This window comes from Ornithorhynchus anatinus, chromosome 11, assembly GCF_004115215.2.
Source record: "Ornithorhynchus anatinus isolate Pmale09 chromosome 11, mOrnAna1.pri.v4, whole genome shotgun sequence".
Lineage (NCBI taxonomy): Eukaryota > Metazoa > Chordata > Mammalia > Monotremata > Ornithorhynchidae > Ornithorhynchus > Ornithorhynchus anatinus.
In genome coordinates this window covers 19,261,451-19,286,157 of record NC_041738.1, presented here as the reverse complement: position 1 = coordinate 19,286,157, position 24,707 = coordinate 19,261,451, and the positions used below count along the sequence as shown (strand labels likewise).

General features: G+C 48.6%; 1 protein-coding gene across 5 annotated transcripts in view; it reads right to left on the bottom strand.

Moving 5' to 3' along the window:
- The window catches only part of B3GAT1 (beta-1,3-glucuronyltransferase 1), a 51,286-nt gene that overhangs the window by 15,685 nt on the left and 10,894 nt on the right, over positions 1-24,707 (bottom strand). The window lies entirely within an intron of this gene.

The window sequence follows — 24,707 nt, the reverse complement described above, 5'->3', positions numbered from 1 at the left end:
GCAAGGGCCAAGCGTAGGGCAGTGGCCAGGGGGACGGTCCTGGAGGGGCTGGGCATGCTGTGGTCAAGGGTGGGGCTGGTACAGGGGTCTGGGATACTGGAGTTGGAGGGGTGGGGGTCGAGCACTTTAAGGACTGGAGCAGTGGCATCATGCATCCTCCTGCTGCTGCTGCTGCTGCTGCTGCTGCTTTTGCTGCACCAGTGCCAACATACTAAATAATAAACCGTGACTCACAGATTGAGGGAAGAAGATGGCAATCTGGCCACCCTGGGGCTTCAACCCTTGGGGAGAGCATCCTTTGTCCCTCTAGGGAAAGATTTCCAACCACGGAGAATTCCCAGCTGCCCTCTCTTGCCTGATTCTGGAGTTGAAGCACCCTGACAGTCAGAAATTGCCTCCTAGAGTCTCTCTGAAGAGTCTTGCTGCAATTGAATTCCATTTCCTTTTGCTGGTCCTCCATGGGAATGGGTCAATAAAGACTCGAGGACAGTTATTATATCCTATGTATATATCTGCAGTTTTATTTATTTATATTGGGATCCCCCCTCAACTTGTGAGCTTGTTGTGGGCAGAGATTGTCTCTCTTTATTGCACACAGTAAGCGCTCAGTAAATATGAAACAGCCCTAGCACACTCTGTTGAGTAATATTACCCTCTCCTTTGGGAGATGCCCTCAAAGAATCTTTTCCTCCGTGAGGTTTTTCTTAGCCTGTTGCTACCCAGGGTCCCTGCCCCCGACATGTCCTGTGCACAAAAGGCCATGGAGATCTAAGCTTAAGAAGTGCAGCCCCCAGGCCTCTCTCTAAACCTCACTGCCCAGGGAATCCACCAGGAGTCTGCTACCTTCCCTCTGCCCCTCTACCAGACCATCACGTCGCCTCCCTGGGATCCCGCCACAGCTCACCTCCACATCTTCTAGGAGCCTCCATCCCGGCCCACCTCCCACTACCCTGGCAGAAGAGGGAGAAGCAGCCACAACCTGGCTCCATGGCCACAGAAGCTTGGAAAGACCAGCTCACTGTGCCTGCCATGGTGACTGTGAACTCCTCAGACCACAGCACCTGGAAGATCTTTGTTTTTATTTTGTGCACCTCTCCAGATCTTTGGTTTGTCTTAGTGTTTTGCTTCATCTCTCCTGATGTGTCTTTCACCATTCAACTCTCACTCCTTATATTCTTATATTTGAGCCCCCTAAGGGACAGGGCCCGTGTGTTCTGTATAGTACAGTGCTCGGCCAGTAAGCACGTCATATGTTCTATAATTACCAGAGTGGGGATGCCTATGGAGACAGCAGGTCTGCCCAGCTGGAAGAGGGAGTGTACAGGCTCATAGCCCTATCTTCTTTCCCACCTCCCCACCCTCTGTCTCTTTATGTTTTCTCTTCTGGACCTTCCCTAGCTGCCTCACGGTCCCTTAGGCCATAGAGCCCAGCATAGGCATGCTTGATGGAATTAAGGTTTTCCATTTGCAACGTGATTGTCTTGTGACTGCCGCTCAGGGGGTACTCATCCTGCACCACTGACTTCCTTCCCATGGGAGAGAGGGTCCATGGCATAAACCAGAATGGAGAACTGCAGCAACCCTTAAAGGGATCTGCCAACTTTAGCAAAAAACAGATAACCTCCTCCTCTTCCTTCCCCTCTTCCTCCCCCTACTCCTACCCCCTGGCTTCCTTTCTACCCCTCCTTCTCCTTACTCCCCTTTTCTCCCTCCTCCTCCTCCCCACTCCTTAATAAGCCATAAGTTGCTAGGTTTGGGTCACCAACTTTTCCTGGTGGATATGTGCTGCTGCAGTAGGTGCAAGGGAGACCCTCACCAGCCACAGTTCCTGGATCCCATGGGTTTATTAACCTTGGGACTCCAATGCTGGCTCATGAATGTGACTCAGGAACCAGGTAGGCCCAGAGGTTGCAGGTTCAGCTACTCAAACTGAGCATCTTTTTTCCCAGAATCGTCCTGATATCATCCCAGTCAACACAGAGGTGTAGCCTCCTCCCTCCAGACCCCTGATGGGACCTGTCCCTTTCCCCTACTGTCCTAGTCTACTATTGATTGCAGTTCATTAGCTTCAGGGTGGCTCAGCTCTGGCTCACTGTTGATACCTAGGCCCCCGAGTATCAATATCTAAGGTCCTGGGGAGAGTTGAGCAGGGAAGGCCGACAGTCCCATCCTGGACTGTAAGCTCATTGTGGGCAGGGAAAGTTTCTGTTTACTGTTGTATTGTTCTCTCCCAAGCACTTACTACAGTGCCTTGCACACCATAAGCACTCAATAAATACAATTGAATGAATGAATGAATGGTTACAGAAATGTGCTTAGCAGACCTGGCCTGCCAGCCCCTGAGCATCAGTGTCAGAAGCTTCAGTGAGATTGACAAGGCCTTTCAAGTTGCTGCTGACAAAGGACAGCCTGCAGCCTCTCTCCATTCTTCTGAGGCAAGTAACAATTTTACAGACAACAGGGTAAGAAGTTATCTCATCCATCCTCCTGCCTCATCAATCCAGCAGCTTTGCAACATGTTCATCTGGTCTGGGTAAAATGGACTTATACTCCCCAGCAGGTAGGGCTGAGTAGGGGGATTTGGATGTAGTTGGAGTTGGGGAATGGGGATGCCATCCAGGGAGAGAGCAGGCAGTCTCCCGGTTTGGGGAAGGGTGTCTGCCTGCTTCAGAGAAGAGGTTCAGCCTGAGGGACCCAGATAAGACAGAACCATTTATAGGGTGACCCATCCCCCTTCCTCTACCACCCCATTACCCATTTGCTCTCTGAGAAATCCTTTAGATCAGGTATCCTGGATAGGGCCTAGCAGGACCCGGGGGGAAACACAAGAATTTACTGGATTGGTGAGAGAGGGGTGCTGTCTGCTTGGGCAAGCCCCCATTCTTTCTCTCCCTCCTCCACTCTTCCTCTCCCACTCTTTTGTGCTGTGGTGGAACCCTCCCCAGCCTTCCCACCCCCCGCCACCAAAGCTGGGCTTCCTTCCCTCTCAGCTGGATGAGAAGGGGGCTCACTGCTTGCCCTGTTCCTCCAACTCTGTTATATTGTACTCTCCCAAGAGCTTAGTACAGTGCTCTGCACACAGTAAGAGCTCAAATAAATATAATTGATTGATCTAACTGGGAAAAGAAAGGGAGGGAGAGGGGGGAGAGGGTGACGGGGTTGGGGACAGGTGTTTCAGTTACAATCTGATGCTTGGCCAAAACGACTTCTAAAGAAAAAAAAGAATCATTCTAAAAATAAATATAGCAATAAACCCAGTTGCGCATTAATTACTCTGGAAGCCATTACGGCTTGCAAACCCCATAACTTTAATGGAGACTATTATAAGTATAGTAGGGAAATTGTGAAGCTAATTACTGAGCTGTTATTAAGCAGAACCAAGCAAGTCACACTGCCTTTAAAGAAACCAGCTCAGGCTTGGGGGAAGGGCAGCCTGAAATCTGAAGTTGCTGGTAGGTGGGAGTAGAGCTGCAGCAACTGGCTGTGCTGCTGGGCTGGCGCAGGAACTCAATACGGGGAGGAGTCGAGGGGAGGCAGTGTGGGATGGATGGCACAGGCCTTGGCCTCTGGCCCAGCAGTCCCTGGCATAAAGGGTCAGGGGCAGCCTGTTCCTCCTCCTTCTCCTCCTGCTCTTTCTTTTCTGGCTCCTCCTCCTGCTCCCACCTTCCCCCATTTTAGCCAGCAAGGTAGAATGGGGAGGAGATGAGGAAGGGACATTTAGTGCCTCAGTCTGGGGCTGTGTTGTGCAGGGAGATGCTGTCCTGGAGTAAGAGAGGCAGAGAATGAGGAGACCCATCTGGGAGTTGGGCAGGCTTGGGGAGAGCCAGCCTGATGGCAGCCCTGGCTCTGGTCATTATCTATTTAACAAAGATGAGTTGGGTATGTGGGGGGTAGAATGGCACAGGAGTCCCTAACTTTCTCTGCCAATTCTTTCTCAAAAATCATTTCCCAACATCTCTCAGTGGCAAATGTTCTATTTGGATCCTCAGATTTGGCACGGCTCGGCCCACGGTTTCCAACGCTCCCTGCCACCTTCCCTTCCCCATCCCCTCCTCCCACCTCCTTTCTCTTAGCTCAGAGAATACAGCCATCTGCCTAGAGCAAACCCTATCAGGGCCACCTCTTCCTCCCCCTAGGCACAAATTCCTATGGAAACAATAAAAAATGGAACAGAAGGGAGAGGGGATTCAATTTCTTCCAGGCTCATTGGCTGATTTCTATTTAGTCCTCTGTCAGATTTCTCTTAGGCCCAGGGCATATGGATCTGTGGCTCTTTTCCCAGTTGTTTGAATCATGAAGCCTTTTCTAAGAGTCCAGGGCCCTGGTCACCCTTATTGTCTCTGGCTCTCTGGAAATAGGGGAAGAAATTGACTATTGACCCTCGGCCTGGTAGACAGGGAGAGTTCGCTGGGCTGGAGCAGCAGTGTAGGCTGCAGTGGTTCAGAATCTCCTCAGATGGCAGCAGTGTATCTCTCCTGTGGGTCAGAACACCGGCTGGAGAACTGGGCTGAGTAAAGGCTGAAAAGAGTTGGTTCTGGAAGTCATATTTACCCATCCCTTGTCCACCTTGTTGCTCCAGGGCTGTGCATGTGAAAGAAAGAAGCGGAGTTAAGGGGAAGATCACAAGCTCTCTTCCTGTTGTGCCCTGGAAAAAGCTGCTTTCCTGTTCTGTGGCCCAGATTTTCCAAAACAGCTGAAATCTCTGAGCTCCTAGAATTCAGGATGACAATAATAATTATTAATAATAATAATAATATTTGATATTTGTTAAGTGCTTACTATGTGCCAGTCCCTGTACTAAAAGCTGGGGTGGATACAACTAAATCAGGTTGAACACAGTACCTGTCCCTTGTGGCTCAAAGTCTCAATCTCCATTTTACAGAGAAGTGAAATGATTTGCCCAAGGTCACACAGCAGACAAGTGGTGAAGCTGGGATTAGAATCCATGACTTTCAGACTCCCAGTCTTGTGCTCTATCCACTAGACCACTAGACCACTAGATCCCACTAGAGCGGGATCTTCTGCTTCTTGGAAAGGGCCTGGCATCCGAGGGCTGAGTCCAAAGAAGATAAAGCACTGTGCCCATCCCGCTCCTTGGTGCTGATGCCCTGTTTGGCTGGATCTGTAAAAAGTTGCCTTGAAATTCAGTCACTTCTGGAGTTGAGTAACTTTTGCCTTGCAGCCATTCAGCAATGCCGATTAGCAAATACAGTTCAAAGTCTGGGGACCATTTCCACTGATGATCTCAGTAGCCCGGAACTCATGGGAATGGGCCAGGGGTTGGTCACTGGTTAAGCTGGACAAGGAGTTAAAGCTGCCCAGCACCTTTTCCTGATCATGTTTCCTGGTGAAGTCCTACCCCACAGGAGCAGACCAGCAAAGGGTAAAATGGCAGTGCCCAACTCTAACCATCGCTTGATCATGAGGGAGGTTATGCCCTTTGATAAAGGATAGGCCTTGGCACAGTGAAAACCTCTTCCTTTAACAGTCATGTCCTGGAGTGGTAATTGCTCTTGGTCCTGGTTTGCTCAGTTACTACTTTTGTTGTATTAATTATGCTGATTCTTTTCTTGTGTGTTTGTGGGCAGTCCCCCACTTTCTGTCCCTGTTGACTGTGAGTCCCTTCTGGGAACTTCAGACCCTGCCTGAATGATTTTCCTTGCACATTTCCCTAAAGCCAAGGACAGAGCTGTGAAAAAGTAAGTGCTCAAAAGTACAATAAATGTTTACTCTGCAAAGCCTTCTTCCCCACTGCTTTTGAACGTGCTTACGTATCCCCCATCCTATAAAAAACCCTCCCTTGACCCCACGACTCTCTCCTAAGACTCCATCGTCTTTCTCAAGTTGTCTATACCTTCTGCCTCCACTTCCTCTTCTCCAATTATTTCCTAATTTCCTCCAATCTGGCTTCCATCCCCTCCGCTCTACCAAAACTGCCCTCTTGAAGTTCACCGAAGACCTCCTTCTTGACAAATCCAATAGCCTCTACTCCATCCTAATCCTTGATTTCTCAGTACTTGGCACATAGTAAGTGCTTAACAAATACCATTATTATTATTATTATTAGAAGCAGCCTTAGAAGCAGTATGGTCTAGTGGATACAGCACGGGCTTGGGAGTCAGAAGGATCTGGATTCTAACCCTGGCTCTGCCATTTGTCCGCTGTGTGACTTTGGTCAAGTCATTTAAATCCTCCCGCTTTAAGTCTGACAGACAATCTCTCCCCCTCTTCAAAGCCTTACTGAAGACAAAATTCCACTACAAGGCCTTCCCAGATTAAGCCCTACTTTTCCTCATCTTCCACTCCTTTCTGTGTCACCCTAACTTGCTCCCTCTGTTCTTCTCCTCTCCCAGCCCCACAACTCATATGTACATATCTGTAATTTTATTTTTTTGTATTGATGTATGTCTCCTCTCAACTAGACTGTAAGCTCATTGTGGGTAGGAAATGTCATTTTTTTGTGTGTGGCGTACTTTCCCAAGCACTTAGTACAGTACTCTGAACACAGTAAGCACTCTATAAATATGATTGAAATAATTAATTAATTAATTTATCTTCTCTGTATCTCAGTTACCTCATCTGTTAAATGGAGATTAAGACTGCAAGTCCAATGTGGAACAGGAACTTGGTCCAACCCAATTACCTTGTATCTACCCCAGTGCTTAGTACAGTGCCTGGCACATAGCTAGCAAACAAATACCAAATACCATAGCTAACAAATACCACAATTATTATTTGAAACTGTCAACCACCCACTTCTCCTGGAAACATCCTACATTGGCTTCATTGACACTGTTCTCTCTGATTCTCCCCTTAACTCTCTGGCCACTCATTTTTAGTTTCTTTTACAGGCTCCTCCTCTGCCTCCCACCCCCTAACTTTGGGAGTCCTTCAAGGTTTAGTTCTGGGTCCCGTTATATTCTCCATTTTGACCCACTCCCTTGGAGAAGTCATTCACTCTCATGGTTTCAACTACCATCTCTATGCAGATGATTCCCAAATCAACAGCTCCTGCCCTGATCTTTCTCCTTCTCTGTAGTCTTCTATTTCCTCTGCCCTCAGGACATCTCTACTTGGGTGACCTGCCAACACCTTTACCTTAATCTATCCGAAGTAAAGCTCATCTTCCCAAACAGACTCTGCCCTCCCTGTTACTTTCCCATCACTACAGACAGCACCACCACTCTCCCTGTTTCACAAACCTATAACCTAAGCATTCTCCTCAACTCATCTCTCTTTCAACCCACATATTCAATCTGACATCAAATCCTATTGATTCAACCTTTACAACATCACTAAAATCCTTCCTTTCCTCTCCATTCAAACTGCTACCACCAAGAACTTATCCTACCCCACCTTGACCACTGCCTCAGCCTCCTCGCTGACCTTCCTGCCTCCTATCTCTCATCATATCTCATCACTAGCCCTCAACCTTGGTGTCATCCTTGACTCCGATCTCTCATTCACCCCACTATCCAGTCAGTCACCAAAACCTGCTGGTCTCACCGTCACAACATTGCCAAGATCCGCCCTTTCCTCTCCATCCAAACCGCTACCACGTTAGTACATTCATCACTCATCATATCCAGACTGGATTAGTGCATCAGTATCCTTTCCAAACTCCCAACCTCCTGTCTCTCCCCATGTCAGTCTCTACTGAATGCTGCCCAGATTATCTTTCTATAGAAATGTTCTGGGCATGTCACCCCTCTCCTCAAAAATCTCTAATAGTTGCCTGTCAACCTCCATATCAAGCAAAAACTCTTCAGTATTGGCTTTAAAGCTTTCCATAACATTGCTCCTCTTACCTCACCTCCCTTCTCTCCTTCTACATCCCAGCCCGCACACTCCATTCCTCTCGTACTAACCTTCTCACTGTGCCTCATTCTTGCCTATCCCTCCATCAACCCCTGGCCCAAGTCCTACCTCTGGCCTGGAATGCCCCCCCTCCCAAATCAGCCAAATTAGCACACTTTCCCCCTTCAGAGCCCTACTGAAAGCTCACCTCCTCCAAGAGGCCTTCCCAGGCTAAACCCCCCTTTTCCGCTGCTTCCCCTCCCCATCACCCCAACTCACGTCCTTTGCTCTGCCCTCCTCCCCACCCCACAGCTCTTGTCTGTACATAATTATAATTCTATTTATTTTTATTAATGATGTCTATATATCTTTAATTCTATTCATATATCTTATATATATATCTTATATCTTTAGTTCTATTTATTTATAATGATACTACTGCTGCCTATTTACTTGTTTTGATGTCTGCCTCCTCCCTTCTAGACTGTGAGCCCATTGTGGGCAGGAATTGTCTCTATTTGTTACTAAATTGTTCTTCCCAAGCACTTAATACAGTGCTCTACACACCGTAAGTGCTCAATAAATACGAATGAATGAATGAATGAATCGCTTCAGTCTATACTTCACTCTGCTTCCTAGACCATGTTTCTACAAAAACGTTCAGTCCTTGTCTCCCCACTCCTCAAGAAGCAGCATGGTGTAATGGATGGAGCACGGGCCTGGGAGTCAGAATGTCATGAGTTCTAATTCTCTGTGCAGTGTCTGCTGTGTGACCTTGGGCAAGCCATTTCATTTCTCTGAGCCTCAGTTACCTCATCTGTAGAATGGGGATCGAGGGTGTGAGCTCCACATGAGACAGCCACCGTCTCTAACCCAATCTGCTTGTATTCACCTTGTATTCAGGTTAGTATAGTGGAGAAGCAGCGTGGCTCAGTGGAAAGAGCACGGGCTTTGGAGTCAGGGCTCATGAGTTCGAATCCCAGCTCTGCCACTTGTCAGCTGTGTGACTGTGGGCAAGTCACTTAACTTTTCTGTGCCTCAGTTCCCTCATCTGTAAAATGGGGATTAAGATTGTGAGCCCCACGTGGGACAACCTGATTCCCCTATGTCTACCCCAGCGCTTAGAACAGTGCTCGGCACATAGTAAGCGCTTAACAAATACCAACATTATTATTATTATAGTGCTTGGTACTAATAAGCTTTTAACAAATACCATTACTATTGTTATTATTATTATTAATAGTAATAAAACCTTCAGTTATTACACAGTCACCTCCTCTTCAAACAGAAACTCCTTACCACTGGCTTTAAAGCACTCAATCACCTTGCCCCCTCCTAACATATCCTTCTGATTTCCTTGTACAACCCAGACCGCACATTTTGCTCTTCTAATGCCAACCTATTCACTGTACTCCTTGTCCACACCCTGCCTCTGGCCTGGAAATCCCCTCTTCATCTCTGACAAACCATCATTCTCCCCACCTTCAAAGCCTTATCATGACTCCTCCAAGAGATCGTCCCCATCTAAGCCCTCATTTCCTCTTCTCTCACTCTCTTCTGTATCTTCCTTGCTCTTAGATTTGCATCCTTTATTTATCCAACCTGTAACTCCATAGCATGTATGTACCTATCTAGAATTTATTGATTTATATTAATATCTGTCTCCTTATAGGCAGGGAACATGTCCAGCAATTTTGTTATATTGTTCTCTTCCAAACACATAGTACAGAGCTCTGCACACAGCACTCAGTAAATATGATTGATTGTTAGATAGGAGAGGATCAATGCCCTATCCCTTCAAAAAGACACCATTTCCCACCTGAAAGGCCCTCCCATCCTTTTGATTAAAACAATTCCTCCCTCCACCAAACTCTGCCAAAAAGCTCACCTCCTTAAAGAAGCCTTCCCAAATTAACACCATTCCCTTGGGTGGGCACTTGGGTCTCAAATCAAGTGTGTCCTAGTCTCTTCAGATGGGATGTTGATGTGTTTAATAAGTTCAATGTCCCATCCCTTGTCCTTCTGTCCGCTCTCTTGTTAGTGAAGCCATATCTGTGCTGCCTCAGCCATTAGACCACAGGAACTCTCGAGGGCAGAGCTCTCAAGGGCAGAATTCTCTAGATCAGAGCTCTCAAGGGCAGGGCACTCGAGGGCAGAACTCTTAAGGGTATAGCTCTTGAGGGCAGCGCTCTGAGGACAGAATTCTCGAGGCCAGAACTCTCCAGGGTAGAATTCTTGAGGTAGACTCAAGAGGACAGAACTCTGAAGGGCAGGTTGGGGACTCTCAGTCCCTTTTGCTAACTAACCCGAGCAGCACCTTACCTCTAAGCTCCACCCAGGCCTCAGGTGCCAGAAGCAAAGCCACAAAGCCCTGTACAGACTTCATCCTCCTTAACTTTCAGGTTGACTTGTAAGGGTATTTGGTCCTAGAGGGCCACCACTGAGCCAAGCAGAGAGGGCTCTGGGTAGCAAAGTCCTCCCCCTCTGCCCTCCCAAAGTCATCAGGTCAATGTTCCGGACCTTAGCCAAGGAGAAGTGGTTTGAGGTGGTCACAATCAGGCCCTTAGGGATGCCACAGAGGGCTACCCCTCCCCGCTCTTGGCCACTGAGAGTAATCCCACCACTCTGATCCTCAGTCTCCCACTTCAGCCTGGCCAGAGTTGCTCCCTTGGCTCCAGTTCTGTCCTTGTCTCTAGTCCTTGGTGCTGTCGTAGGAGCTCTTAATGGGATCAAGGGATTAGTATCGATTCTCTGTCCTGGGCTGCCGTGGGCAAGTCCGATTCACAAGCTAATTAGCTCTCAGTCCAGTCAATCCATACTTCATTAACCCAGCCCGAAATCCACCCAGCCCTCATCCCCCAGTGGGGTGGACCTGACCTGCTTCCCACCGCTGGAGCTTTTCCATGCTCCATCTGGGATTCCCCAAGTACTGACCTCCCCAAGGAAACTGGGTTGCACAGGGCAGACCAGCCCACACCAGGCCCAAACAACCCCTGCCCTTGACCAGAGCTTGCTGTTAATGGTCTCTCCTCCCTTGAGCGGAGTGGGCTCCAGCTACACCCTGTTCTCCCAGTAGGCCGAGCATCCTTGTGGAGGCCCAGGGTGAACCTGGGGTCTACAGACTGTGTCCTACTTGGCCCTTCATCTCCTTCACTCTAGCTGGTAAACTTGTGGTAGGCAAATAATTAGTCTACCAATTCTGGTGTTCTGTAGTAATATGGTCTAGTGGAAAGAGCATGGCCCTGGGAGTCAAAGGATGTAGGATCTAATCCTGGCTCTGCCATATATCTACTATGTGATCTTGGGCAAGTCACTTAACTTCTCTGTGCCTTGGTTAAAATGGGGATTAAGACTGTGAGCCCCATGTGGGACAGAGACTGTGTCCAACTTGATTTACCTTGCATTTACCCCAGCACTAGAACAGTGCTTGACACATAGTAAGTGTTTAACAAATGCTATTATTATAATTATTATTACTCTTCCAAGCATTTAGTACAGTGGTCTGCACAGAGTAATTGCTCAGTATTGATCGTTTGATTTATGGGCCCTGAGCAGCAGCAGCCAGCTCAAGAGTCCTTTCCACAGCTACAATCAGCCCCGCCTCTCTCCCTGTCTTCCAGGACTTGGTCCCTGAGTAGGCAGGGGCTGCAGGGTTGCAGAGGTGGGATGTGGGTCTCCCTAGGGTGGCCAAGCATGGACTTGCCCAAGCCAGGTCAGCTCTCCAGCAGCAACTGGCTTAGAATCCATCTTCCATACCATAAACACTACCTGCCACCAAAAATGCCTACCAGATCCAAGGGTCTTTGGAAATTTGAGATGGTTATTTGCTCTATTGAATCAGTTAATGGCATTGATTAAGTGCTTATAGAGTGTGAAACACTATCTCAAGCACTGGGAAGAATGCATGGACATTGATCCAGACAGTGTCCTTGGCCCACAGGGGGCTCACGCTCTGGAAGGGGAGAAGGCAGAAACACAAGACAAAAGAAAATTAGGAAAATGAGCTCAGTAAATAAACACAAAGGGACAACAAAAAGGGAGGGCAACAATAATAATAATAATTGTGGTATTTGTTCAGCACTTGCTATGTGCCAGGCACTGTACTAAGCCCTGGGGTGAATACAAGCAAATCGGGTTGGACAGAGTCCCTGTCCCACATGGGGCTCACAGTCTTAATCCCCATTTTACAGATGAGGTAACTGAGGAACAGGGAAGTGAAGTGACTTATCCAAGGCCACATGGCAAACAAGTGGCAGAGCCAGGATTAGAACTCTTGACAGCAAACAAGTGGCAAAGCCAGGATTGGAACCCTTGACCTTCTGACTCCTAGGTCCATGCTCTAACCACTATACATGCTGCTTCCCATAGGCAATAGGTCCTTAGTGCTTGGAGGGGATAGTCCTATCCTCCTCAGCTCAAATGACTCCGGACCAGGCCAAGCCACCACTACCCATCCTTGCTAGCCCTCCTACAGAGGGCTGGGTGGAAGGATGTAGGCTGCCCTGGCTATAAAGCCCTCCACACCATTCTAGGGGGACTAGAGCTAGGAGCTACAGGTGCTGGATTCTTTCCTCCCCCTGGACTCACGACTGCAGAGAAAACCCTCCACAGTCTCCATACACTAGAGCAAAACAAAGGACTGGCCTTCATGAAATGACATGGCAGCTGTTCACATCTGGGACCCTCTAGACTGTAAGCTCGTTGTGGGCAAGGTATGTGTTTATTTTATTCTTATATAATGCTCTCCCAAGTGTCTAGTACAATGCACTGAACATAGTAAGTGCTCAATAAATGCAATTGACTGACTGACTGAGGCCCACCGGTCATCCCTAAGGAGAACAAGAACACTGTCTGAAATACAAGGGCTCCTACTCTTGGGCTCCCCCAAACTGCAGGGGTTCCTCTCCCTGCCTTAATCTGACCCCCACCCTCCACCCCCCGACCACTTTGAGAAGGTCTATGCTCCCATGCCCTCTGATGGAGGCAGCAGAGACAGGAAAAGGGCAGGTCACTGAGCTGGGCAAAGAGCCATCCAGGACTGTGGGCTTCAGTTGGGAGGCAAAGGAAACCAAGAAGATGGAAGAGAGGAAACCCAGATTAGCACCAGGGCTAGTGATTCATCCTAAACTCAGGGGTCACCTATGTGTCCATCATGCTGAACTCTGTTCTCTTCCCTCACCCCACCCCCCTCCCACCCCTCCCTGCCTCTGCCCTGCTATGCCCCCACCCCTCCCTGAATGACTCTTGAAGTTGTGAGCATGGTGGCAATGGTATGAATATCATAATCACCCAGTAATTTGTAAAAGTCTCCAATCAGCTAGGCCAAGTACTCTTATTATTGCTGTCATCCTTGTTGGGAGAGCTTTGGACTCATTCTTCCCTGGGAATTGGGGAGGGTCAACCTGGATTTAGACCCTCCTGGAGACCAACACCATCCCCTCTCCTCCAGTCCTGGTGCCGCTGAGGGATCTCACAGCATCCTGCATCTTGTGGTGCGGAGGGGCACAGAGGGGCATGGTGCCAGGTGGAGAGAGGATCGGTGGCATCTTGGATCTGGGGACTGGTGCGATCTGCTGGGCCTTGGGCAGGGCTCCCCTTTTTCTCCCTGGTGGACTCATCTCTGTGCTGAGGGCTGAGTGCCTTGGATGAATCCAGCCCCAGTCATCTGGTCCCCCTAACGCAGGTCAACCTGGGACACAGCCAAGGCCAAGGTCACATCTGCTTCCCCCCGCCATGACACATGCCCCTCCCTTCCCATTCCCACTCTCCCATCAGCCCAGCCATGAGTGTTACTGGGCATTGGTGAGAAAAAGACAATGGGGAGAGGGTGGCCACGATGGAAGCCCAGCTGTCCCATCTTGAAGATGTCAGCAGGGCTCCCTCCATCCCACTTCTCAAACTGAGCACTCCCGGACCGATCTTGGACCTGTCCCAGTACCTGCCTCCAAGCATTGGGCCCTGGCCTGGCCTGGCCTGGCCTTCAGCAGCGATTTCTGAGCTATGAGGCCTTCAGGGATGCAGCACTGTCATCACCATCATCATTATCATTTATTGGGCACCTAATCTGTGCCCAGCACTAGTCAGAGCTGGGAAGCAGCAGCCAGTTGCAGTGGTTACTAATTTCAACTCTGGAATTCACTTGCTGTAGGATAGGGGTTGGGGGAAGGGGTGGGGAAGAGACAAAAACTCTTCTTGGAGCCTCAGTTTCTCCACCTGTAAAATGGAACCAAACAAGTCTTTTCTTTCTACCAGGGCTAAAGTAGCTTTCGATAACAGTCAGTAGGCCTATAGGATGGAAGAAAACAAGCCAATGAACGTCTGGAGATGCTTTAAAAGCAGCAAGTAAGGACTCTCAAATCGTGTTTTTACCTATTTTATCCTGCTGCTTTCTATGTCTTTAGCTCCAAATTTCACCTTCCCCCTGTCTCTGGCAATCCCTCAAGGTTTGAACATTTCTCAGGTATCTGGGAGTCCAGGATGGTAGCGTCACTCCACAAGAGTCTGTGTGTGCATGTGTGAGTGCGTGTGTGTTTGTGTGTGTGTGTGTGTCAACACATGATGGTGTGCCTCCCCCCTTCAGAAACTGCCAAAGAGAAGCAGATGGGGCCAGTCGAGAGATCAAAGATGTTAGCTTGAATGCTTCCAGCCCAGGAGAATATTTATAGCTCATCCCTGGGTGAACAAACTGCTGGGGAGGAGAGCGGGGAGGGGAAAGAAGGGGATGGGAGGGCAAGGAGAGGGGAGAGAAGCAGGGAAAGGAGAAGGGGAAGATAGAGGAGGCGAAGGGAAGGGAAAGGAAAAGAGAGGAGGAGGGGTGAAAAACAGTTCTGTTGATGCTCTGCAGTTCTCTGCAGTGACCGTGGCAGCCAGAGCCTCTCCCCAAGCTTCCCCCTCCCCAGGCCTCCTGTGCCCCTCCATCATCCCTCTTCCCCATCAGCTGACACACTCCTCTCCCTTCCCTTTTCTTTCTCTTCTCCCCCTCCATGGTCACATCCTGACTGAACTATTGCAACAGCCTCCTCACAGACTTCTCTGCTTCCAGTCTCTCCCTTCTCCAAGACAAACTTCACTCTGCTGCCCAGATAATTTTTGTAAAACATCATTTTGCAGATATCTCCCCACTCTTCAAAAATCTCCAATGGCCGTTCATCAAGCAGAAACTCCTGATTATTTGCTTGAAGTCACCCAATCAGCTTTCTCCCCTCCCACTATTTGTTCTCACTCCTCTCCCACCACACCCCACTTAGAAGGCTTCACTCCTCTCGGGTCGAGCGACTCCTTTGTGCCTCATTCTCATCTCTCTTCTGGCCAACCCCTCTCTTCTACCTGGAGCGCCCTCTCACTTTACATCTGGCAGAACAGTGCCCTCCCCAGCTTCGAAATCCTTCTGAAGTCTCATCTTCTTGAGGAGGACTTCCTGATTATCTCTCATCTGCCAAACTTATTTCCCCCTCTCACTGCCACTTCAGTGCTGCTCTGTCACCTAAATACTTGGGTACTGACCTCTGCCCTCCCACTCTCTTAGCATTTATGTACATTTCTTTCTTCCTCTTCCTTCCCCCTCCCTGTAATTTATTTTAGTGTCTTCTCCTCCACTGGATTGTAAGATAGTCAAGGGCAGAGATGGTGTCCACTAACCCTGACATACTCTTTCAAGTGCTTAGTACAGGGCTTTACATAAATTAAGCACTAAATAAACATGACTGATTGATTGACTGATGGGTATATGGAGTTCATGCCACTTATCAGCTGTGTGACTTTGGGCAAGTCACTTGACTTTTCTGTGCCTCAGTTCCCTCAACTGTCAAATGGGGATTAAGATTGTGAGCCCCACGGGGGACAACCTGATCACCTTGTATCCTCCCCAGCACTTTCAACAGTGCTTTGCACATAGTAAGTGCTTAACAAATGCCATTATTATTATTATTATTGACCAGGCTGAAGTTCTCACTGGCCTTCTTATACATTTATGCAATTTCTTTCTCAGTATTTCCTGCCTTCCTCTTTAGATCTTTGAGGGCCTGGAGCTACAGCCCTAATTCTGGTTCTGGTCACTGTCTAGAATCTCAGTCCTTTACAGTTCTCTACCTGTCATGTAGCAGGTACAGAAGATGCACAAAGTTCACAGAAGTCCATCACCATTACTGCTGGGAATAGGGTGCCAGGACACTTTCTGTATGCAGTGGATTCCCAAGAGCCCTCTACGAGGAGGCATCCAGAATCTCAGTGGCTAAGATTCAGCAGCAGGGTCTGAGCAGTCCTAATCCCGGGCAACTCTCACTGAGAATTAGGAAGGGATTAATTGGAGTCCTCCAAATAGAACTCAGTCTCCACCTTCTTGGATCAGACTGCTGGTCCACCCAAGCCAGTGTCTCATCCCCTGTTGATCAGTCAATCAAATTTATTGAGCATTTACTCTGTGCAGAGCACTGTACTAAGCACTCAGGAGAGTACAATATAAAAAGGTAGGTAGGCATGTTCCCTGTCCTCAGTGAGCTTACAGTCTAGAAGGGGAGACAGACATTATTATAAATAAATAAATTACGGATATATACATAAGTGCTTTGAGGCTGAGGGAAGGGTGAATAAAGGGAGCAAATTCATTCATTCTTTCATTTATTCAATCATATTTATTGAGTGCTTACTGTGTGCAGAGCACTGTAATTAGTGCTTGGAAAGTACAATTCGGCAACAAATGGAGACAATCCCTACCCAACAATGAGCTCACAGTCTAGAAGGGGGGAGACAGACAACAAAAAACAAAACAAAACAAGTAGACAGGCATCAGTAGCATCAATATAAATAAATGGAATTATAGATACATATACAACATTAATAAAATAAATAGAATAATAAATATGTATACATATACACAAATGCTATGGGGCGGGGAGGGAGGTAGAGCAGAGGGAGGGAGTAGGGGCAATGGGGAGGGAAGGAGGAGCAGAGGAAAAGGGGGCTCAGGCTGAGAAGGCCTCCTGGAAGAGGTGAGCTTTCAGTAGGGTTCTGAAGGTGGGAAGTGTGCTAGTTTGGTGGATATGAGGAAGGAGGGCATTCCACACCAGAGGTAGGACATGGGTGGGATAGGTGAGAACGAGGCACAGTGAGGAGGTTAGCACAAGGGGAATGGAGTATGCGGGGTGGACTGCAGAAGGAGAAAAGGGAGGTGAGGTAAGAAGGGGAAAGGTGATGGAGAGCTCTGAAGCCAATAGTGAGGAGTTTTGCTTGTTATGAAGGTTGATAGGCAACCACTGGAGATTTTTGAGGAGGGGGTGACATGGCCAGGGCATTTCTGCAGAAGGATAATCTGGGCAGCAGAGTGAAATATAGACTTAAGTGGGGAGAAACAGGAGGTTGGGCGTTCAGAAAGGATGCTGATGCAGTAGTCCACTCGGAATAGGTGAGGTAGGAGAGGGCAAGTTGATTGAGTGCTTTAAAGCTAATGGTAAGGAGTTTCTATTTAATTCAGAGTTGGATGGGCAACTACTGGAGCTAGAGAAATGGGGGAACATGGATTGAACGTTTCTGTAGAAAAAATGATCCAGACAGCAATAAGGGCAATGAGGGGTGCTCACAGGAGCAGGAATGGCCTCACCTTCACCAGGTTGGCCATATGATAGGGGCAGGAAGGCTTCAATTATAGCAGGCTTGGGTCTGGCTGAAAGACCTCTAGGCTGTTAGCTCATCCTTTAGATTGTAAGCTCGGTGTGGGCAGGGAATGTGTCTATCAACTCTGTTATACTATACTCTCCCTAGAAGTTAGTACAGTGCTCTGAACACGGTAAGTGCTCAATAAATACCAGTGATGGACTGAAAGATAAAAATCAGTTCCAGTAATAGTAGTAATAATAGTAGTAATTAGAATAATAGCAGCAGAAGCAGCAGATGTATTAAGCCCTCACTGTGTGCAGTGCTGGGACAAAATACATGAGGGGAATTAGGCATGGTTCTGGCCCCACATGGGGCTTTTAATCTAAGAGTGGGGAGAAGGGGTTGGAGACAGACATATCAAGAGTAATGAAACATTAAAACACAACACAAACAAATACACCAAATAGGCTCAAAGTTTCAGCTGGAATGGAAGGGCCTAAGAGTACATGCTGGAGCAGCTTGTATCCCTGGCCGGTTGCACACGGAGCATGCTGGGAGCGGGAGGACCCTCGGGGGTGGGAGGGAAAGCGACGGTTACCATGGATGCTTTTGTCGGCAGGCATGGCGGAGTCCGAGAGCACACAGGAGCAGCTTTTACTCTTGGGGCAGCTCGCACGGAGCGTGCCAGCAATGGGGACCCTCTGTGGCAGGAGGGAAGGTGATGGCTACTGTGGTGCTTTTCTCAGTGGCAGTAGAGAGGCACTGTAAGTAGCAGCTGGAATACATCTGGAAGGGAGCTTCCCCCTGGGCCCATGGAGAAGACTAACTCGGTCACCCAACCCTCTATGAGTTTCTGATTCCTTCCTCCCTCCTCTTCCTTGCACTAGAACTAGTGATTTCCATTGGTACAGTAGAAAGAACAAGGGCTTGGGAGTCACAGGTCAGGGGTTCGAATCCCAGCTCTGCCACTTGTCAGCTGTGTGACTGTGGGCAAGTCACATAACTTCTCGGTGCCTCAGTTACCTCACCTGTAAAATGGGGATTGTGAGTGTCACGTGGGACAACCTGATTACCCTGTATCTACCCCAGGGCTTAGAACAGTGCTCTGCACATAGTAAGTACTTAACAAATACCAACATTATTGTTATTATTATTATTATCTACTTAGAAGACAATGTCTGGAGAGATACGTGCTAGAGGGAAGAATTCAGGACTAAATTGCTGTACCGCACCCTCTAGCACCAGGTTCAGGGCCTGGCATCACTCATCACAGGGACAGAAAATCACAAAATCCCAGGGCTTTAAAGGTTCTGGAGAGGTCATTTAGTCCAGCCTTCTGACCCCAAGCAGAATTACACCAGACTGATTTCAAATCAGTCAAATCAAATTCCTTAAACAAAGGAGGTTTTAAGGCCCTCCTTAACTATTACAGTCTGGTGATTAACAACTTTATTTTCTAGTCTAACTTAAACCCCTTATGCAGTTAATGAACATTCTCTTTCCATCCTCAGTGGAAATGGAGACCTGTGAATCACTGACTCCTTAGTGAATTTAGACTCACTCCTCACCCTTCTCTTCTCCAGGCTACAGACTCCCAGTTCAGGTATTGATTTTCCCAGATGGGTTAGCCCAACGTAAAACAGCAGGGATCAGAGGCTCCAGCGGAGGCTCCAGCAGAAGGAACTAGGAAATGAACAATATTCAAATCAGGTGCAAATCGTTTCCAAATCAACAGCTACCCCCATTTTTATAATCAGACTGCAGCCTGGTCTCCCTCTTCCCCTCTTCCCTTCCCCAGTCTCCAAGCCGGCCAAAACAGGCCTCACCACTGGTCAGCCATGTTACTGACAGTGCCCATTACCCGGTGATTCCTCCTTGTAATATCCAGGTCTCTGCAGGAGCTACGAGGACTGGCAAAGGGAGGGAGGGAGGAAAGCCAATTTCTGCTACAGCCATAGCAGCCTAATAGCTGTCAGTCAGTCATTCCATTAGTCAAGAGTCTCTATGGAGCTCCTGCTGCTGGCATTCAGAGCCCTTCTGAGGCTCCAGGAAGTGTCAGCTTCTAGCTCAAGTGGTTTATGGCCTTTTGAGGGTGGCAGGAAAAACACAAGTGAACACAGGGACAGCTTCACACGTTTGGCTGCCTGAAGCTGGGAAAGTCTGCTGCCCTGTCCTGCTCTGTTTGGTGCCATGACATTGCAAGCGCAGCATTCTGCACATCACCACTTTACCTCGACAGCACATATGACATTCCATAGGATGTCATTAGTGGCAGGCGCACACAGTGCCATGTGATGATGTCATGCAGAAGCCCGCTGGAACTCCTGAACCTGGAACATTTCTCCAGGAGGACCCTACCCTGACCTCACTGCCCGCACTGCATTTGTCCTGGGATGCAGGTAACCCAGCTCTGGTCCCACTCGGGCTGGGGGCTGCCTCCCTGTAAGCATAGCAACCCATAACATACCTGTCCATAACAACCCCATCAACTCCCCTGGGCAATGTGCCCTTACGCAGCTGCTTACTTCTCATGCTGTCTTAAACTGGCCCTGAATGTATAAGCACGTAAGTATCAGATATATGATGGAAACAAGCAAACATAGAGATAAATAAGAGCAGCAGTGAGAGAGACACATGATTCTCAGGGGTAAACACCAGTTAGATAGGAAGGCTAGTGTCACCAAAAAGATGTGAGCTCAGTGGAATCAGGAGAGGAGCTGGGCTTCATCGGAGATTTGAAGTGGGGGCGGGCCTGCTGTGGGGTATAGGAGGGAAGAGGTCTGGGTTGACATGGAAGTATGCCTTTTTCCTCCATTAACCCACGCAGGCCACCCCCCAGCCCCCCGACGTCCACCCCCTCTGGCTTCCCTCCCTGTCACCTCCCAGGCTTGTATTTGAGTGAAGTGCCAGAACAGTGCTAAGTGTTATTAATAGCATCTCAACTGCTGTTCTGAGACTTCAAAATTCACTGAAGCTGGGGGAAGGGAAAGAGAGGAGGAGAGATGGCATTACTGTTGCTTTCCACACCTTTGATTACAGGGGATCACTTTTTAGACCTTCTGGATTGACTATGACTGCCAAGAGGAGAGACGGTATTTCTGTTGCTTTCCACACCTTTGATTGCAGGGGGTCACTTTTTAGACCTTCTAGGTCACTTTTTAGACCTGCCAGATACCTCCCTGTTGACTCAAGCCCTGGTGAGGCAAAGAGAGTAGCCTAGGGTGAAAACAGATCCATACTGAATATTCTCCTTTCTTCCCTAGCACCTTGAACTTTAAAGCCATCTCTTCCGTGAAACCTTCCCAGATTCACCTTCTCTGGTTTTCAACACTCCGATCACTCTAGATCTGATCTTAGACCTTGGGTAAATCTCTGAAATTCTGTTGCTGTTTCTGCTGTTTTTGTTCTCAAGTTCTTAGCATTTTTTCACTTCTGACAGGCTTTTATGTTTATTTTGTATGTTTATGCAGGTGTGCCAGCCCTGTCTCCCCCACTGAATGGAAAGACCCTCCAGGACAGGGTTTAAGAATAAAAATAGTACTACTAAATGTCGCATTTTTAAGGCAGTTACTGTGTACTAAGCTCTGAGGAAGACACAAGATTATGTGGTCAGAAACAATCTAATTCCTGTCCCACTTGTGACTTACAATTGATTTTAACCTCATGTTAAAGATGAGGGAACTGAGGCCCAGAGAGGTTAAGGGAGGTAAAGTTCACACAGCAGTCCAGTGGCAGACCTGGGACTCAAACCCAGTTCTCCTTCTTCCTAACTGTGTGCTTTGTCCCCCGAGGCCATGGGTTGGGCCTTATTCTCCCTCAACTGGGTGTGAAGGCTATGCACCACATAGGTTCCCTACTGATGCCTGTTTTCTGAAAGCCCAACTCAGAGTGCCTATCCCGTGCCAGAAGGAAAAGAAGAGCACCAGAGAGAACCAGAATGGAGAACTAAAACAACACTTACACTAACCAAGCAAACCATAATGTTCATCAGAGGACCCAGTAGAGCCCTCCAGCAAACCTTGCATTCAGTCCTCAACCTTCTTTACTAAAGCCAGCCTTGCAGGATATTACCCAAGGGGCATGGTCTGGGTACCACCTGTAGGACCTCAAATGCTACCAGTTCCATGGTTGGGAGAACACCAATCAGAACGGTCACTGATGGGTGGCCTGTCAGACCACTGGTATATTCATTCATTCAATCGTATTATTGATTATTTACTGTGTGCAAAGCACTGTACTAAGTGCTTGAGAGAGTACAATATAGCAATAAACAAATTCCCTGCCCACAACGAGCTCATAGTCTGAAGGACAAAGATGCCCCCTGGCCCCAGAGTGGGCAGTTGAGGTCCTGCTCCCCTGCCCACTACTCTGTCCACCGCCTGGCTCACTCTCCACACCAAGCTGGAGTTGCTCATGCTTTCCTCTGGTTGGGTAGGAGCGTGGGCTGCTAGGACTCTGACTCCTTCCCCATCTGCTCCCTTCTCCATTTGGAGGAGGGTCTGATGCTGGAGGGGCCTCTCAAGGACTATGGGTAGAGATCGACAGATGGGAGTTAGAGGGTGGGCAGACATTGGCAGATGGGAGTTAGAGGGTGGGCAGACACCAGAAGTACCAAATCATAATAGAGGGAAAGACTGGGCCATGAAAGAGCATCAGTGACCCTTCTGAGACTCCTTCCCCCCTCCATGAACCCTTCTGGGGAGCCAATCATTCAGTCAGTAAGACAATGATGGTGATGATGATGGTATTTGTTAAGCACTTACTAAGTGCAAAGCACTGTTCTAAGCACTGGGGGGATACAAGGTGATCAGATTGTCCCATGTGGGGCTCACAATCTTAATCCTCATTTTACAGATGAGGTAACTGAGACACAGAGAAGTTAAGTGATTTGCCCAAAGTCACAGGGCTGACAAGTGGCGGAGCCGGGTTTAGAACCCATGAACTCTGACTCCCAAGCCCGAGCTCTTTCCATTGAGCCACACTGCTTCTCCAATGGTATTTATTGAGTGCTTACTATGTGCAGAGCACTGTACTAAGTCCTTGGGAGAGTACAATGCAACAGAACTGATGGACACATTCCCTCCTCACAATGAGCTAAGAGCTTGGGAAAGGTAGATGGGTGAGAAGGAAAAGAGACATTTAGAACTGACAACCTGCCCAAGCACTTGCTGCCCAGTTTTTGACCTAATATGCTAATTGATTAAGATTTTAGACCACTGTGCCCCAGTCCCTGGGGCAGATATAGACTTTGGGAAAACCCTAGTGGAAACCACCAGGTTGAGTCTCAAAGACCCAGCTTTCCAGGAATCCTGACAGAAGAGGGAGCAGTCTGGATCTGAGTCCAAGCAGGTGGGCTGAGAGGCAGAACCGGGTAGCAAGGGAGCTGCGGGAGAGTTGTCTTTAGTTGGCTGGTGCCTAGCGTTCACCCAGAAACTCTGGCCACACCCCAAACCCACCTAAGTCTGATGGGGATGAAGCTGATGGCTGCCCTCTCCTCATTGGCATCTCAAACGACCTCACTGACTGCTCTGTCCCAGGCCTACCACCAGCAGGGAGCTATAGGGAAGCGTGAGAAGCTCAGATGGCTGCAGCGTGGCTTTCTGAGAGATGAGTCAGGTTTCCTCAGTGCGTAACATGGGAGCCCAGAGGATCAAGAGACTCAGATCTGGTCTCCTGACCCGGCTCCAGTCTCGATCTCCCGCTCTGGGAGATAATAATAATAATAATGATAATGTTGGTATTTGTTGAGCGCTTACTATGTGCAGACCTCTGTTCCAAGTGCTGGGGTAGATACAGGGTAATCAGGTTGTCCCATGTGAGGCTCACAGTCTTAATTCCCATTTTACAGATGAGGTCACTGAAGCACAGAGAAGTTAAGTGACTTGCCCAAAGTCACACAGCTGACAAGTGGCAGAGCTCTGATGTCCAAGAGCTCTTTCCACTGAGCTAGGGTGGGGTGGCAAGTGAGGCTCAGGACCCAAGGGTAAGCTTGGCTCAGGAGAGAAAAGATTGAAAAGTGGGTCCAGGGCAGCCTCCACCCCAATCTCACTGGAGAAGGCAATAGGTCACCCTACAGTGCTCAGCACAGAATGTTGTAACACTTAGATTCCCCCTGCACCCCTGAGGGATGATGGATAGAGAAGTTTTAAATCTCCAGTTTCCCAGACAGTATATTATGAAAACACTATCAGCGTGTTAAGTACACAGAAGTGGAAGAGCTATGTATCAATAGGCAGTATGTTATGTAGACAGGGTTACTAATGACAGTAACTCCATAATTTTCCCTGTGGGCCCTGCCTTCGGGAGTTTCTTCGAGCTCTGAATCTTCTCCTGTCCCTTGATTCCCTTTCCTGAGACTTCGTAGTTGGAGGTTTTCAAAGATTTCTGTGTCATTGTCTCTGGAGAATTCCTATAATCCCTAAGGCCCCAGGTGCCCCCTGTGCCCCTGGTGCATGGAGGGGTGGGTATGGCAGGGGAAGGAGAAGGAGACAGGTGAAGTGGGCCTGTCACTGCCTCTTGGAAGTGGCCAAGATCTCCATGTTTCCATTCAGAACTGTCACTGGGCTCTGTAGTCTCTTTGACAACTCTTCCAGGCTGTTCCTGACCCCTCCCCCCATCTTTCTCTCCCTGCCCCCTCACACCCCCCCCCCCCATACACCCACATGTATTCCCACCAGTTTGAGACTGACCAGACCTGTCTGTTCCTAGTCCTTCGTGGAGAAGACCCCTAGGCTGAGCCCATGCTGCCACCCACCTCTTACTGTCCACTGGCTTTCCTGAAGGGCATCATTTACTGCCTCCATCTTTTGCAGCAGCTAGCCTGCTAGCCTCAATCTCACCCCTGCCCCTCAGAAACCACAAAGAGGGCTCAAGTGGACAGGGTATGATTCCAAGTGTTGGAGAGCTCATCTATCACTGAGCTTCTCAAAGAGGAAGTTCTTTCAATCATAATTATTGACTGCTTACTGTGTGCAGAGTGCTGTCCTAAATGCTTGGGAGAGTACAATATAACAATAAACAAACACATTCCCTGCCCACAGTGAGCTTGAAGTCTTGAGGGGGGAGAAGTTCCATTTCAATTCTCTAAATCCCCATGTGTCCTGAAGATGGTCATGGCCAGGGCTCATGTGTGCTGAGTATGTAATTCCCAGTCCTGTGCCTGGACTGGAAACTGGTTTCCAAGCATGGTGTTACCCACAGCACATTCTCCTGGAGCACAAGCCCAGGCCTCATTTGTTGATAACCCAGGAGCATGCTCAGCTTGCCCCGAGGTTGCTGCCTGCCACCTGAGACTCCCCTCGTCCCCTGCCTCGGGAAGG